The 15,316-nt window shown below is 38.7% G+C and overlaps 1 long non-coding RNA gene across 1 annotated transcript in view; it reads left to right on the top strand.

Moving 5' to 3' along the window:
• Positions 1–15,316, top strand: part of LOC144334815 (uncharacterized) — a 48,382-nt gene that overhangs the window by 20,747 nt on the left and 12,319 nt on the right. The gene's annotated exons all lie outside the window — the stretch shown is intronic.

Genomic DNA, 15,316 nt, shown 5'->3' with positions numbered 1-15,316 from the left:
TAATCCCTATATGTATCCACTCCATCCCCTGTAATATTCTTAACTTCTTGCTTTTTAAATCAAACATAGTAACTTTACCAACAGAACAATACTTCATTTGACATTAAAATATACAAAATATGGTGCTAGAAAAACTTGACCTCACATGCAAAGATCTTCAACTGCCAGTGAAAGTTAAGAATATGAAGGTAACTGTAGACTTTTCTCAAGTTCACACTTCTGGTAAAGTCTGTGTGTGTGTGTATGTGTGAGAGATTGCTGTTTTTCTTCTTTGTGGATTTTCTACCCTCTACATGTTTTGAAAACGTCAGTGCTGAAAAACTAAGCTGTCAAGAAAAGGCTGTACATTGCTTTTTTGAAAGTAGAATATGCTGACCCCTTCCTTGAGAATGAAAAAGGCCTCTCTTTTATTGGGCGAATTCTTATCCAAAGTTTTGACCCATAAGACACTTTAAATCTGTAGAAATTGCTAACAACACATTTTCTTTGTTTTCCAGACACAAAACTTCACTGCATTTTCTAGCCTCCTTTGTCATTATACAAGGCCAAAGGAATATGGCTGAAAGTGATGTACAGCAACTACCTCCGAGCAATGTTCCCTCTTCCCTATCTTTGCTCGTATGGTGGAGCAAATGATGAGGAGCACTCAGTAGAGAACTCCAAAACCTAATGGTGGAGCCACTGTGGGGAAAGAACCTGATTCTTGCCTGGGGTAGGGTTCCCTCATTCCCTCCACTCCATTCCTACTAAACTGGACAGGACTGTGAAGTGTACAAGTAATAGACATGGATCATTGAGTTTTGTTTGGTATTTTTTGTTATAATACTTATTATGATTAACAACATTTCCAAAACAAAATACCATGTGGGTTTCTACTAGGAATAAATCACAATGTTCACTGTTGGATAGATTTCTAGAGTGGCAGAGTATAGCAAAACTTGGCTGTCTGGGCAAAAATTTTTTTTTTTTTTTGAGATGGAGTCTCGCTCTGTCACCCAGGCTGGAGCGCAGTGGCTGAGTAGCTGGGACTACAGGTGCCCGCCACCACACCCGGCTAATTTTTTGTATTTTTAGTAGAGATGGGGTTTCACTATGTTAGCCAGGATGGTCTCGATCTCCTGACCTCGTGATCTGCCTCCCTCGGCCTCCCACAAGTGCTAGGATTACAGGCGTGAGTCACTGCGCCCGGCCGGCAAAATGTTTTTATTTTACTTCACTATGAAGTTTCCTTCAGCTTCAGTGAGTAATGTAGTGATACTTCTTAAGGTTCTGAAGCTTTGCAACCAGAGTTCCAAGCAAGGAGCTCAGATATGCCCAATTTCAATGGCTTATCTGGAGATAAATGACTCTAGAGAAAAACAGTGATGGTCCCTTCTGTGAGCCAGCATACGGATTCATGGAGCTATTTCATGTCTGGTCAAGTGTAAATACTAATAAATATTACTCTAACACCTCTTTGAGATGTATAAGGGTTAATATTCTTTCCAGCATGACCTAGTTTATCAGCAAGAATGACTAAGTAATAGGGAGAACTAAACTCAATATCACTATGGTATTTCCTTTCCTTGGAAAGAGTTTCTGGCCATGAAAGGTGAGCTCACTTGCATTTTCACTTCTGTCCATGAAATAAGGAGAATGACCAAGACATCACCTCGGTCGTCTCGTTCACAGGTCATCTGTGCTGCTCTATTTGGGATGCTCCAAGTTGCTTTTTAATCCCTGGTTCCTTTACCCCTTAGAGTAGACCCTGGGGCATTCTCTGTGGAGGGCTCTTGACACTGGAAATTCCTTCTTTGGTTGATCAAAGCTGGTGCAGCCTGACCCCACCCCAGGAAGCTGTGGCAGACGTGTCTGCTCAACCTGGCTTCCTGCCAGCTGGGGATTTACTCTGGGGTGAGTGGGGAGAGGGACTTTCATGTGAGGAGGGGATTTATTGTTGGTTGATGGGGTGTGGCAAGTGTGAAGGGCGGGAACCACTTCAGCTTCTTCTCTGGATTGTCTGTGAGGCAGAGATGAATCTTTGCATGTGGGTTCCAAGAGTTTTGTGAAAAGTCAGGGTAAGTGCTGAATTGGTGAACTTTAATGATCAACTGAAATGCTTTTTTGGAAGTGAAGTATGGACTTGCAAAAAGCAAGATGACAAAAGTTGAAGGTTTGCTGACTACACATAGTAAAATACTGTTTAGAACCAAACAGCTGGAGATAACATTCTGACGCTCCTCACCAGTTAGCCAATCTAGCTCCACAGACCTAGGGGAAGAATGGAAACTGAGGCTGGGTAACTTGGTATTCTGAAATCCTGCCTTCCTCTAAGGGAGGTCATTGAACATTAGAACTCTTCATAACTCAGTCTTTTCATGGTAACAATGGTAATGACACTAAAACGATGCATCGCATTCTATAAAATATACCATATCTCGTGAAATTATTATATTTTGAGAAAGACAGAAGATGACATTATACAGTGTTGGTCCAGGAACATTGAGTGACTAGAATAGTAAGGTAGTCTGATAAATGACACCAGGATGTGGTTCTGAGCTCCCTGCTGTGTCAAGCATTCAGTATATGAACAGAAAAGAAATGTCATGGGGTTTAATTGAGTTTGATTCTAGAGCTTGAGAGAAAGCCAACATTTTTGCACTTTAGAAAATCTTTTATTTTCCTGGCCTTTATATTACCTTTTAAGCCTGCCAAGGGCAGGAATTTTGCATAGGTCTGAATAATTGGCCCCCTCATAGATTTCATCTAGCAAATACTTGTAATGTGGCTTTGATGCCAACTACTGGGCCATATGCTGAGGTATATAGAAAATAAATATAAGCTGTGGTCCCTGCTCTCCGTATAGCAGGAGTTCCCATTTGCAGCATACATCTAAGAATTCAGGTGGGGCCAGTGCTTATTTGTAAATTAGAAAAGAGATGCTGTCTTAGGCGGTCACGGCCATGGCTGCACAGTTTGGTGACTGGAGAGTGGCTGCATTTCAGCCTTCCCTGGTTCCTTTATCCCTTGCCCTTGTGCATCTTTGTGTGCTTTGGATTCCATCATATCTTGAGGACCTGTGGGATATGTCTGCCAGGAACCTAAGTTGTGTGAGAGAGTAAAAAATCCTTCTAGCAGATAAATCATCCTAAGGAAAGAAAAATTAGAAGCAGAGAACTTTAATCCAACCCCAATACATCACAGTGAAATAGACTGGGAGATTCCAGTGGCAGCATGGTGTCTGTCTCTAGACCTTTTGTCACTCTGTGAGTGAAAAACTGAAAGAGCTGTTTCAACAAAGCATTTTCTGTGGAAGAACATGAGGGAAAAAGGGAGCACTTCTTGGGATCTTCCATATTAGAATACAGGGCAGAGATAGGTGAAGGTGGGGAGTGTGTGTTGGCTTTAGCAGTGGGGTGGCCTCCACAGGTTCAATTCAGTGGCCTAAGAAGCCTCTGTACAGATCAGCAACAGAAGATAGAGGCTTTGAGATGGCTTTAGAGTGGCTGAGTGATAACTTTTCCAGCACTGGATCAGCGAGGGAGAGTGGAAATTGTCAGATCCCTAAATCATCATCTATGTATTGTTTGAAGAATTCCGGAAATACCTGGGAGAGGAGCAGGCTTAAGCACTAAATTTCCTGAAACTGTGACTTAAGGAAGTATCCTATGAATATTATGTGTTGCTGTATTGTGGCATTAGTTTTATGTCAGTGCAGAGGAAAATAGGGAAACCAGAATAGCACATACACATATGGAAAATGTCATCCCATTGTAGGATAACTTTTCCTTACTATAAGGTGTGGGATTAAAGACAGTAGAGGATCACAAAATGCAAGTTATCTGCATATATTCCATTTGGGTTGGAGATGACAGTGTATGAGACAGTAAGCAACTTCGCAGAATTAGTAAGTGGGGCTTCCTGGACAAAGCTCTGAAATCTCTATTTTAATAAATGATAGGTAGGGAGAAGAGAAGAAAGGAGGAGTGGAACGGGGAGGTGAGGAGACGAGTTGGTCGATTACGAGTGGAAGCTACATGGAAGGGAATGTACTCTAAACTGAAAACCAAGATTCCCAGGTTCTCTGCCTAGTTCTGCTCCAGTTAGTAAAGTGGGTGTGGGATAATCAATGACCTTCTCTCTAAGCTTTGATTTTCTCATTTGTTGAATGAATGGATTGAACTTATGAACTTTTAGATTTCCTCCCTGAGTCTGATGTTCACTTCTTTTTCTTTTAATACAGTTGTAGTTTAAAAAAGAGAGTATGCCTACAAATCTTGTGAATGGTTTGTGGCTTATTCTAATAGGATAGGACTGAAACCAAATACAGTGTATCCCCAGCAAAGAATTTGCTGTCTGACTAGAGCTTTTTGACCTGTGGGTAGTTCAAGTCAAGGTTCTATAAGAAGACATTGAAGCCCTGTTTCTACACTGCTGAGTGTATATGTTTTGCCACCTTTCCCACCCCATCTTTCTTTCCTCTCTAGTTTCCTACATGTCAGTTCCTATTTCCCTTTTGGTCACTGTATAAACTTGTAGGACTTCTCCTAAGCCTATCAGATTGGCCAGGCATGTAGTTTGTGTTTTTGCACATCCTGCCAAAATAAGCTTGGTCATTTACCTCTGTTTATTTTCCCTTTCCAGACATCAGGTATTGTCTGCATTCCAGCGCCCACACAAAAGTAATATCTCCCCAATTAAGGCTGCAGTGTCTCTGATTGTTGCTAAGGTTGGTGGACTTGGAGTCAGACCAACCAGAGGCATTTATTAAACAGCAGCCAGTGACATTTGGTTCCTTCAAGAGTTTTCAAATTCTCTGCAACAGCAATTCAAGTGACATTTTCAATAAACAATCTTAGAGGAGAGGAAAAGAAAGGGGAGGAAAAGAGAGGGGAGGGAAGATGAGAGCAGAAGAAAGGAGGGGCATAGAGAGGAGTTGGAGGAATGAGGGGAGCTAAACTGTAAGAGAAGAAACCCAGAGAAAAATTGACACCTTTGCACATTTCTTTCTAGCAAAATTATTAGAATTTTGCCTTTATAGGATATTGATATTCTAGTTTTTGATCAAATTGCATTTTCAACATTTAAAAAATTAATTTTAGGTTGATTCTGGTATCTGATGTTTTGGTAGTTCACAAAACATCGGTTCTCCCTGCCCTAAGAACATTTAGGTTCTTTTTCAGGATCGTCTTTTGGAAGCAACGTTCCAGAAACTTACCTCCTTACAGAATCTTCATTGACACCTTGACTTCCATATACCTTTGTAGTTTCAAGTCAAGCTGATTTTTTGGGTCTGTTTTCAATGCTTTTCCACAGAAGTAGCCCTTGCATACAGTTGCATCACTATTTACAAAACACTGCTATTCCTATAGCTAGAATTTTATCTATTCCTTATTGAAAAGAGGTCAAATGCTGAGACCATACACATATTTTTTCTTTTATTTCTTTTTCAACTTTTATTTTAGGTTCAGGAGGTACATGTGTAGTTTGGTTACATGGGTAAGCTGTGTGTTGCTGGGGTTTGGTATGCAAATAATTTCATCACCCAGGTAGCAAACATAGTACACGGTAGGTAATTTTTTGACTCTCACCCTCCTCCTACCAGCCACCCTCAAGTAGGCCCCACTGTCTATTATTCCTGTTTAGCTCTCACTTATAAGTGAGAACGTGCAGTATTTGGTTTTCTGTTCCTATATTGATTTGCTTAGGATATTGGCCTCCAGTTGCATCCATGTTGCTGCAGTGGACATGATTTTGTTCTCCTTTATGGCTATGTAGTAGTACATGGAGTATATTTACCACATTTTCTTCAGTCCACTGTTGATGGACACCTAGGTTGATTCCATGTCTTTGCTATTGTGAATAGTACTGCCATGAACATACATGTGCATGTGTCTTTATGGTAGAATGACTTATTTTCCTTTGGGTAGATACCCAGTAATAATTACCAAGTCAAATGGTAGTTCTGTTTTAAGTTCTTTAAGAAATCTCCAAACTGCTTTCCACGGTGGCCAAACTAATTTACATTTCCACCAGCGGTATAAAAGCATTCCCTTTTCTCTGCAACCTCATCAACATGTTATTTTCTCATTTATTAATAGTAACCATTCTGACTGGTGTGAGATGGTATTTCATTGTGGTTTTGATTTACATTTCTCTAATGATTAGTGATGTTGATCATTTTTTCACATGTTCGTTGGTCATATGTGTGTTGAGAAGTGTCTGTTCATGTCCTTTGCCCATTTTTTTAAAATGAGGTTTGTTTTTCGCTTGTTGATTCATTTAAGTTCCTCATAGATTCTGAATATGAGACCTCTGTCAGGTGCATAGTTTGCAAATGTTTTCTCCCATTGCTAGGTTGTCTTTTTACTCTGTTCATAGTTTCTTTTACTGTGCAGAATCTCTTTAATATAATTAGGTTCCACTTGTCCATTTTTGTTTTTGTTGCAATCGCTTTTGGAGACTTCATTGTGGAATCTTTGCTAAAGCCTATGTCCAGAATGCTTTGTCCTAGGTTTTCTTCTACCGTTTTTATAGTTTTAGATCCTATATTTACATCTTTAATGCATCTTGAATTAGCTTTTGTATATGGCAAAAGGTAGGGGTCCAGTTTAAATCTTCTGCATATGGCTAGCCAGTTATCTCAGTACCATTTATTGAATAGGGGGTCCTTTTCCTATTGCTTGTTATTGTCTATTTTGTTGAAGATCAGAGGGTTGTATGTATGTAGCTTTATTTCTGGGTTCTTTAACCTGTTTCATTGGTTTATGTGTCTGTTTTTGTGTAAGTCCCATGCTGTCAAGGAGCTTCCTTACCTTCCATGTTCTGCATTCTGTGTCTGTCGTTTTAGCCACTTCAGTCTGGTTAAGAATCATTGCTTGGGAGCTCAGGCAGTCATTGGAGGTAAGAAGACACTCTGACTTTTAGAGTTTCCAGAGTTTTTGCACTGGTTCTTTCTCATCTGTGTGGGTTGATGTTCCTTTAATCTTTTGAAATTGCTGTCTTTAGGATGGGTCTTTTTGCTTTTATGTTCTTTGATGCCCTTGAGGTTTTCAATGTGGTATAAATTTGGTTTAATCGATTGGCTTCATTTCTGGATACTTTCAGGGGGCCAAGGCTCAGTTCAGCATTCCTGGGCTGTGTGATCTAATTCTCAGGGGCTGGGACCTACCTGCAACTTTGTTCTCTGGCTCCTCAAGGTTAAGCACCTGCTGTGCTGGAGGGGCCGAGGTGTTCCCAGTCCACTGGCAGCAACATCCCCAACAAAGGCTATCAGCAAAAGTGTTCCAGTGGGGCAGTGGTGAGACCCCACGTGCACGTACACCAGCACATGAGATCCCCAGGGAAGGCAGAGGTCCTCGTGCACACAGACACTGGTGGGGCAGTGGTGGGTCCTCCTGCATGTGCTTACTATCAAGTGGGCAGAGTGAGGTTTGGGTGGGTGCATTGTTGATGGGGGTCCACCTGCAAAAGCACTCCAATGGTTAGATGGACTCTTCTGGCAAAAGAGCAGTGGTGGTGGCTGCAGTCAAGCTGAGGCTGCACTGTAAGGGGATGCAAACAGACAGGAACCCCGGGAGAGTGTGGCAGACAGGTGGGTGCTCAGATCAGACATTCCCTGTCCCATGGTAAGATAGCCCTGCTTTGTCCCTGTCTGGTAGCCAACAAAGGCTAGGCCACTTAGAGGGATATGGCACACCTTGGGGTATGGGCTCCCATGGCTATGCTTCACTGTAGTCATTCCCAGGCCAAACCCTCTAGGTTCCATGCAGACTGGAGTTCTGCCTCTGCCAACTCTATGGGCAGTTCTCCCTGTCATCTCAGATGCCAGTGGGGTTTATGGGGTCTTCTGCAGCTAGCATCCCAGAGGTCCGTGGCAAGAGTGCGTCACTCCATGCCTATTTCACTCACCCCTTCCCTAGGATTTGCTCAGGGCCAGGAAGGAGTCCTGGTGCTCAGGAACCCTGTGCAGGGTTTCCAGCCTCCTCACCTTTTAGCCTGGGGTCTGCATCTTCTCTTTGTCCACTCTCAATCCCTTCATTGCAAAGATCTTTCAGAGTATGCTAGTCTACTTGATGCCCTTGTCTCACTCAGTAGGAGTAGTTCTTCCTGGCCACTTCTAGTTGGTAATCTCAGCTCTCCCCGCTCCATATCCTTCCTAAATTAGATGTTTTTCAGTTGCCTGTAAACTACCTCAAATATTGTGCAAATACTCTCATGTTCTCTGTTGGGAATTAGGTGAGCCCTGTCATTCTTATTTGAAAGTTGTTATAGAGAAAATGCAGAATGATTATGTGGTTTGAAGATCAATTGACCAATATCTATACTGATGACAGGAGAAAAAATGTGATTAAATGAAGGCAAAATAACTTTTATGATATTGAAAATAGGAGATAGTGAAATACTGTGTCCAGCTGACAAGTGTTGTCGAATTTGGTTTCACCTACATCTTCCATATAATGGTAGTAAGAGACACAAATCAAACTGTTTGGAATGATTTAATAAGGATTTAGATCTGGATAAGCCTAGAGGGAGAAATTTAATCAAGTTGACTTTCTGTTGTATATAAATATAAGCAATATTGTCCAGAAGCAAGTAGATGCTGCTCATGGCTTTCTGTTTTTATGGAAAATTAGTAAAGAAAGAGTAACATAGGAAACAAAAATTTTAATTACCTACTATGTGCCAGTCTTGTGTTTTCAATTCCCTCATTTATCCTTACACAAACCTCCCTAGGGGAGTTACCATTATCCTCATTTTACACATGAGGATACCAGCTGGGAGCCATAAAGTAACTGGTCCAAAATCACGTAGCTAGAAAATGGCACAGCCGAAATTTTAACTGAGATCAGCCTGACTTCAGAACTGTCTTCTATCTACCTGATAGCCTGTCATAATTTTTGTATTTAATAATTCACTTTCTTCTTGTTTTAGAGAAATTATGGAGGATTTAATCACCAAGACCTGTGCAATTCTATACAATATGTTAGTTACCATTCTGAAATCATTTTAGTATTGAACAGTTCACCAAACTGAATACAATTCACCAAATACTGAAATGCTTTCTCTGGAGAGCCAATGGGCCATTCTGTTCTGAATCCACAGTATATTGTTAGCTACTGTTCAAGTTTGGTTATTGCCAAATATGTCTTTGGGAACATTCCCTAAATATGATAGAGTCTTTACTAACTTATTAACATCTGAGGAGTTGGGAAATTCTGAAAGCCTTGTTAATGCTGAATCAATTGAAAATATAAAATAGGTGATAACTGTCTCCTACTTTGGGAGAGGGTAAGTGGTTACAACAAACTCACAAAGATAGAGAAATAAACTTCAGAAGGATGGTTTCAATCACTGTTGGAAACAGTGTACATCTATGTGAGATGCTATATGAAAATCTGGAGCAATGACTTTCCTGGTAGCTGTGAAAAAGTTAAGGCAAGGCACCAATCAGTAGATCTCCAATTCCTTGGGTGCTCTTCAGGAAAGGTATTTCTTACTGCAGTCTCAAAATCAAAAGACAGAAACAGAAGACACACTACAATTATTATCATCATAAAATTCCATGAAGTATCCATTTAAAAGGATAAAATTTCTTGTAACAACTAGGTTTCTGAGCCAAGGATGATCGAAGTTATGTATTTTTTAAACACACATGTAAGTCTTTTACATCTTAGAGAAACTTTGGACAAAAAATTGGGAAATATACACATGAAATATTCTAATCCTTGGTGAGTAATCAGGTTAACCCTATTGGTAGAATAGGGTTGAGATAATTAATAGGTGAATGTGCCAAAATGAGTAAATGAATCCATTATAATACATTATGTCACAATCCTATCTTTGCTACCATCACTTTAAAATAAAAATAACATTTAACAAGTTCTGTGCCATGAAGATGAAAATAGAATGTTAAAGATTGTCATTATTTCTTCTTTGGGAAGGCTTGTGACTGATAAGATAACTATTGCCTAAACTATTTTAGTATGTGGAATTGGCACAGATAAATTCTCTGCTCTATGTACTAATTACTGTAATTTGATCATTATAATGATTATAATTTCATATTCACTTTATATGAGATACTCTTTTAACACTGCCTGTCACATCATAGTAAATTTGCTTGCAAGATTGTTTTGGGGGGAGAAACTATTATATCTTATCAACAATGCCTTTGGTAGCTTAATTATGATATGCCTTTAGGATTTTTGTAACACCTGTTATAAAGCCTGTTTCCTGAATGAGAATGTTACATTTCTAAGAACTGTATGAAGATACTATTTTAAATGAATTGCTAATTGCATTTCTAATATTTATATGAGAACAATTATTAAAAACAACATAAAATTTCAAGGAGATACTTATTAAATTAATAATGGCTATCCATATAATAATAGAATACTACACATTTACAAAAAGAATGAGAAAAGTATGTACTGAGTTAGAAAGATTTCCATGGTATATTATGGGATCAAAAAAGCAAAGTACAAAACAGTGTACGTAAAATATATTTTTGATACAAAATAGGGGATACATAAAAATTGACCTCTGTATTGTCTTTTTCATAAAAAAATAACTCTGGTAGGATAAATAAGAAAGTAGTAAGAATGGTTTCCTGAGAGTAAGGAGAAGGGTATACGTGATAACTGAATGAATGGAAGATAGGCTTAAAGAGAATCTTTCACTGTACTCTTCTCCTTAGTCATTGTTGATGGCTCCTGGTGCCATGAGAAGTTTTTGATAGTCATAATCACTGCATTGATCTTTCTTTTTTTCCTTTTGGATTTCAAGTCATACATACAAAAGTCTTTCTCTTTTGTCATTTTATCACTTGTATAATTTTTATAATTACTGTATTCATTTTTAGTTTATTATGGTGCATATTATGAGAAGAAGTGGTTATCCAGTTGTCCCAACACCAGTTATTGAGTAGATTACCACTTACCTGTTGATTGGAGACACTATCTTGGTCATGTATTGAATTATCTGTATTTGAACTGTTTATTCCATTACAGTGATTTGTCTGTGAATGTGCCCCTAATTCTTTCTTTTCTTTTCTTTTTCTTTCTTATTTGTGTGTGTGTTTGTTTTTCAGATAGGGTCTCACTCTGTTGCCCATCCTACAGTGCAGTGGCACAAGCACAGCTCACTGCAGCCTCAAACTCCTGAGCTCAAGTGATCCTCCTACAGCATCACAAAGTGCTGAGATTATAGCTATGAGCCACCACACCTGGCTTCATGTTTTAATTACTAAGACTTCATGCTTTAACATTGATATGTCTATAGGTCTAATCTGCCCTCATTGTTCTTCTCTGTCAGAGGTTTCCTGGCTTTTAAAATGTATTTTTATAATCGTCTAGTTTAAACATGTTGGTCTTTTAATTGAGATTGTCCTAAATTTATAAATTTACCCTTATGATGTTGAGTATTCCTGTCCCCACACCTGATATGTCTTTCTATTTACTCAAGTGTCTCTGGCATTTCAGTCATGTAGTACAGTTTTCTTTATATGGGACTAGAATATTTCTTATTCATTTCTAGGTTTTTTTTTTTATTATACTTTAAGTTCTGGGGTACATGTGCAGAACATGCAGATTTGTTACATAGGTATACGCATGCCATGGTGGTTTGCTGCAACCAACAACCCGTCATCTACGTTAGGTATTTCTCCTAATGCTATTCCTCCGCCAGCCCCCCACCCCCTGACCGGCCCTGGTGTGTGATGCTCCTCCCCATGTCCATGTGTTCTCATTATTCAACTTCCACTTTTGACCGAGAACTTTTGACCGAGTATAGATTTCGTTTTCTGTTCATGTGTTAGTTTGCTGAGAATGATGGTTTCCCGCTTCATCCATGTCCCTGCAAAGGACATGAACTCATCCGTTTTTATGGCTGCATAGTATTCCATGGTGTATTTGTGCCACATTTTCTTTATCCAGTCTATCATTGATGGGCATCTGGGTTGGTTCCAAGTCTTTGCTATTGTGAACAGTGCCGCAGTAAACATATGTATGCATGTATCTTTATAGTTGAATAATTTATAATCCTTTGGGTATATAACCAGTAATGGGATTGCTAGGTCAAATGGTATTTCTAGTTCTAGATCCTTGAAGAATCACCACACTGTCTTCCACAATGGTTGAATTAATTTACATTCCTACCAACAGTGTAAAAGTGTTCCTGTTTCTCTATATGCTCTCCAGCATCTGTTGTTTCTTGACTTTTTAATCATCACCATTCTAAGTGGTGTGAGATGGTATCTCATTGTGGTTTTGATTTGCATTTCTCTAATAACCAGTGATGATGAGCTTTTTTCATGTTTGTTGACCACATAAATATAAATGTCTTCTATTGAGAAAGGTCTGTTCCTATCCTTTGCCCACTTTTTGATGAGGTTGTTTGTTTTTTCTTGTAAATTTGTTTACGTTCTTGGTAGATTCTGGATATTAGCCCTTTTTCAGATGAATAGATTGCAAAATTTTTCTCCCATTCTGTATGTTGCCTGTTCATTCTGTTGACAGTTTCTTTTGCTGTACAGAAGCTCTTTAGTTTAATTAGATGCCATTTGTCAATTTTGGCTTTTGTTGCCATTTCTTTTGGTGTTTTAGTCATGAAGTCTTTGCCCATACCTATGTCCTGAATGGTATTGCATAGGTTTTCTCCTAGGGATTTCATGATTTTAGGTCTTATGTTTAAGTCTTTAATCCATCTTGAGTTAATTTTTGTATAAGGTGTAAGGAAGGGATCCAGTTTCAGTTTTCTGCTTATGGCTAGATAGTTTTCCCAACACCATTTTTTAAATAGGGAATCCTTTCCCCATTGCTTTTTTTTTTTTTTTTCCCCAGGTCTGTCAAAGATCAGACAGTTGTAGATGTGTGGGGTTACTTCTGAGGCCTCTGTTCTGTTCCATTGATCTATATATCTGTTTTGGTACCAGTAACATGCTGTTTTGGTTACTGTAGTCTTGTAGTGTAGTTTGAAGTCAGGTAGCGTGATGCTTCCAGCTTTGTTCTTTTGGCTTAGGATTGTCTTGGCTATACGGGCTCTTTTTTGGTTCCATATGAGATTTAAAGTAGTTTTTTCTAATTCTGTGAAAAAAGTCAATGGTAGCTTGATGGAGATGGCATTGAATCTATAAATTACTTTGGGCAGTATGGCCATTTTCATAATATTGATTCTTCCTATTTGTGAGCCTGGAATGTTTTTCCATGTGTTTGTGTCCTCTTATTTCCTTGGGCAGTGGTTTGTAGTTCTCCTTGAAGAGGTCCTTCCCATCCCTTGTAAGTTGTATTCCTAGGTATTTTACTCTATTTGTAGCAGTTGTGAATAGGAGTTCACTCATGATTTGGCTGTTTGTCTGTTATTGGTGTATAGGAATGCTCGTGGTTTTTGCACTTTGATTTTGTATTCTGAGACTTGCTGAAGTTGCTTATCAACTTAAGGAGATTTTGAGCTGAGACGATGGTGTTTTCTAAATATATGATCATGTCATCTGCAGAGACAATTTGACTTTCTCTTTGCCTAATTGAATTCCCTTTATTTCTTTCTCTTGCCTAATTGCCCTGGCCAGAACTTCCAATACTACGTTGAATAGGAGTGGTGAGAGAGGGCATCCTTGTCTTGAGCTGGTTTTCAAATGGAATGCTTCTAGTTTTTGCCCATTCAGTATGATATGGCTGTGGGCATTTCTAAGTGTTTTAACACATTTGCAGCTTTAAAAAATTGACTTATCAGTCACACATTCAAACTGGTCTTTGTTTATGTATATGAAAGCAATCATTTTTTGATTGTTAATTTTTTACTTCTCTATCTAGATTTCCTAATTGCTTGTAATAGTTTTCCTACTGGGTCTCTTGGATTTTCAGGTATACTATCATACCGCCTGAAAACTGATAATCCATTCCTGCGTTTTCACTTTTCAGGTCTCTAGTTTCTTTTATCTAATTGCAATGGTTAGTTTAATAAGCTCCTTTAAAAGATTCTGCAAAGACTAGCCAGTGGAATGAAGGTTACAGCAACAGGGTCTAGGTAAAATAACCCATTATATATGCACTATTTTAAATAACTGTTTTGGCTATATCAGTATGACCTGTTAGAGATATTTCTTGAGGCAGTATTTCTAAGAAATGAAAATTTATTTCACCGGGTTTTAGAATCATCTTTAGTATATCAAACTGGAGCTTTCCTTGGACGCCATGTTACAAATGGCCATGATTCAACTGAAGTAATTTAAAGGAAGATGCACAGACAAACTAGAGATTTTAGCAGTTATCCAGTTAATTCCTCTTTTCCACCGACTACATTTACTGAATGTGATTGCTGCAAAATCCCCAATCCCACCCTTCACAACTTTAAAATTCAGTTATTATATTTGAACATATCCATAGTGAGTTTAAGAATGATTTTCCTCATCAGTGGCAGCAAGATTGCCTGGTATATTGTGTGATGATATTGATATTTGTATCTATATTTAGCCAATTTGGGGCTGAGTTTGGTTCAAAAAAATATTTATGAAGCAAAAAATATTTGATAATTAAATAAAATGAATGTCAACCAAGCTCACAGTTGCTAAGTTTAGGAATTCTTTATTCAAGAAGAAAAAGATTAGCGAATACTTGTGAAAATCCACAGCTGGAATTGCAAGACTGGTTTTCCACAATTAAAATTTACAAATGTTCTTACTGGCACAATCTTCAGCATATTTGATCAATGAGGAAGTTTATTATGGAAAGAAAGGCGTAGTAATGATAAGAAAATGTCCTAGCTCTACCAAAGTTAAACAGAGTACAGTGTCCTCTCAGGCTCTAGGGCCATGAAGGCCCATGAAGGCCCTACTCTGGTTTGAGGAGCACTTAACTTGTAAAAGGGTTGATTTTCCTTAAACACCTTGAAACTCACATCTGGACAAAAATGAAGATCAGTAAACCTGCCAGGAAACAAGAAAGCAGGTTCAAAGTAAAACTTGCCAGTTGTGAGTTCTTGCAAGCTGATTCAGTCCACTGTCTTTGTAGCTTGAGAAAAAGTTGCCAGCTTGGCAACCTGATGAAAGTTACTCCTACTTTAAGCTCCCATATTTAGCCCAACTCTCACAACTTGCAAATCTACAGGAAACCAGCAGGACAGAACATCCATTCAATCATGAAAATCCACCATTGTAGCTTACTAGGATGAGTGTTTGTTACTCACGATGTCTACCAACTTGGTAACACCAAGGTCATCTCTCAATTTCAGAGCATGTACATTTTGACCTACTGTTCAACTAGACTTCCAATGATGAATGGAGGGTGATTTCTACCAGGTGAAAATCTTATTTATCTGTCCTAGACTGTGGGTAAAA

The sequence above is a fragment of the Macaca mulatta genome, chromosome 15 (assembly GCF_049350105.2).
Source record: "Macaca mulatta isolate MMU2019108-1 chromosome 15, T2T-MMU8v2.0, whole genome shotgun sequence".
NCBI classification, from domain to species: Eukaryota; Metazoa; Chordata; class Mammalia; order Primates; family Cercopithecidae; genus Macaca; species Macaca mulatta.
This window is presented reverse-complemented; position numbering and strand designations above follow the sequence as displayed.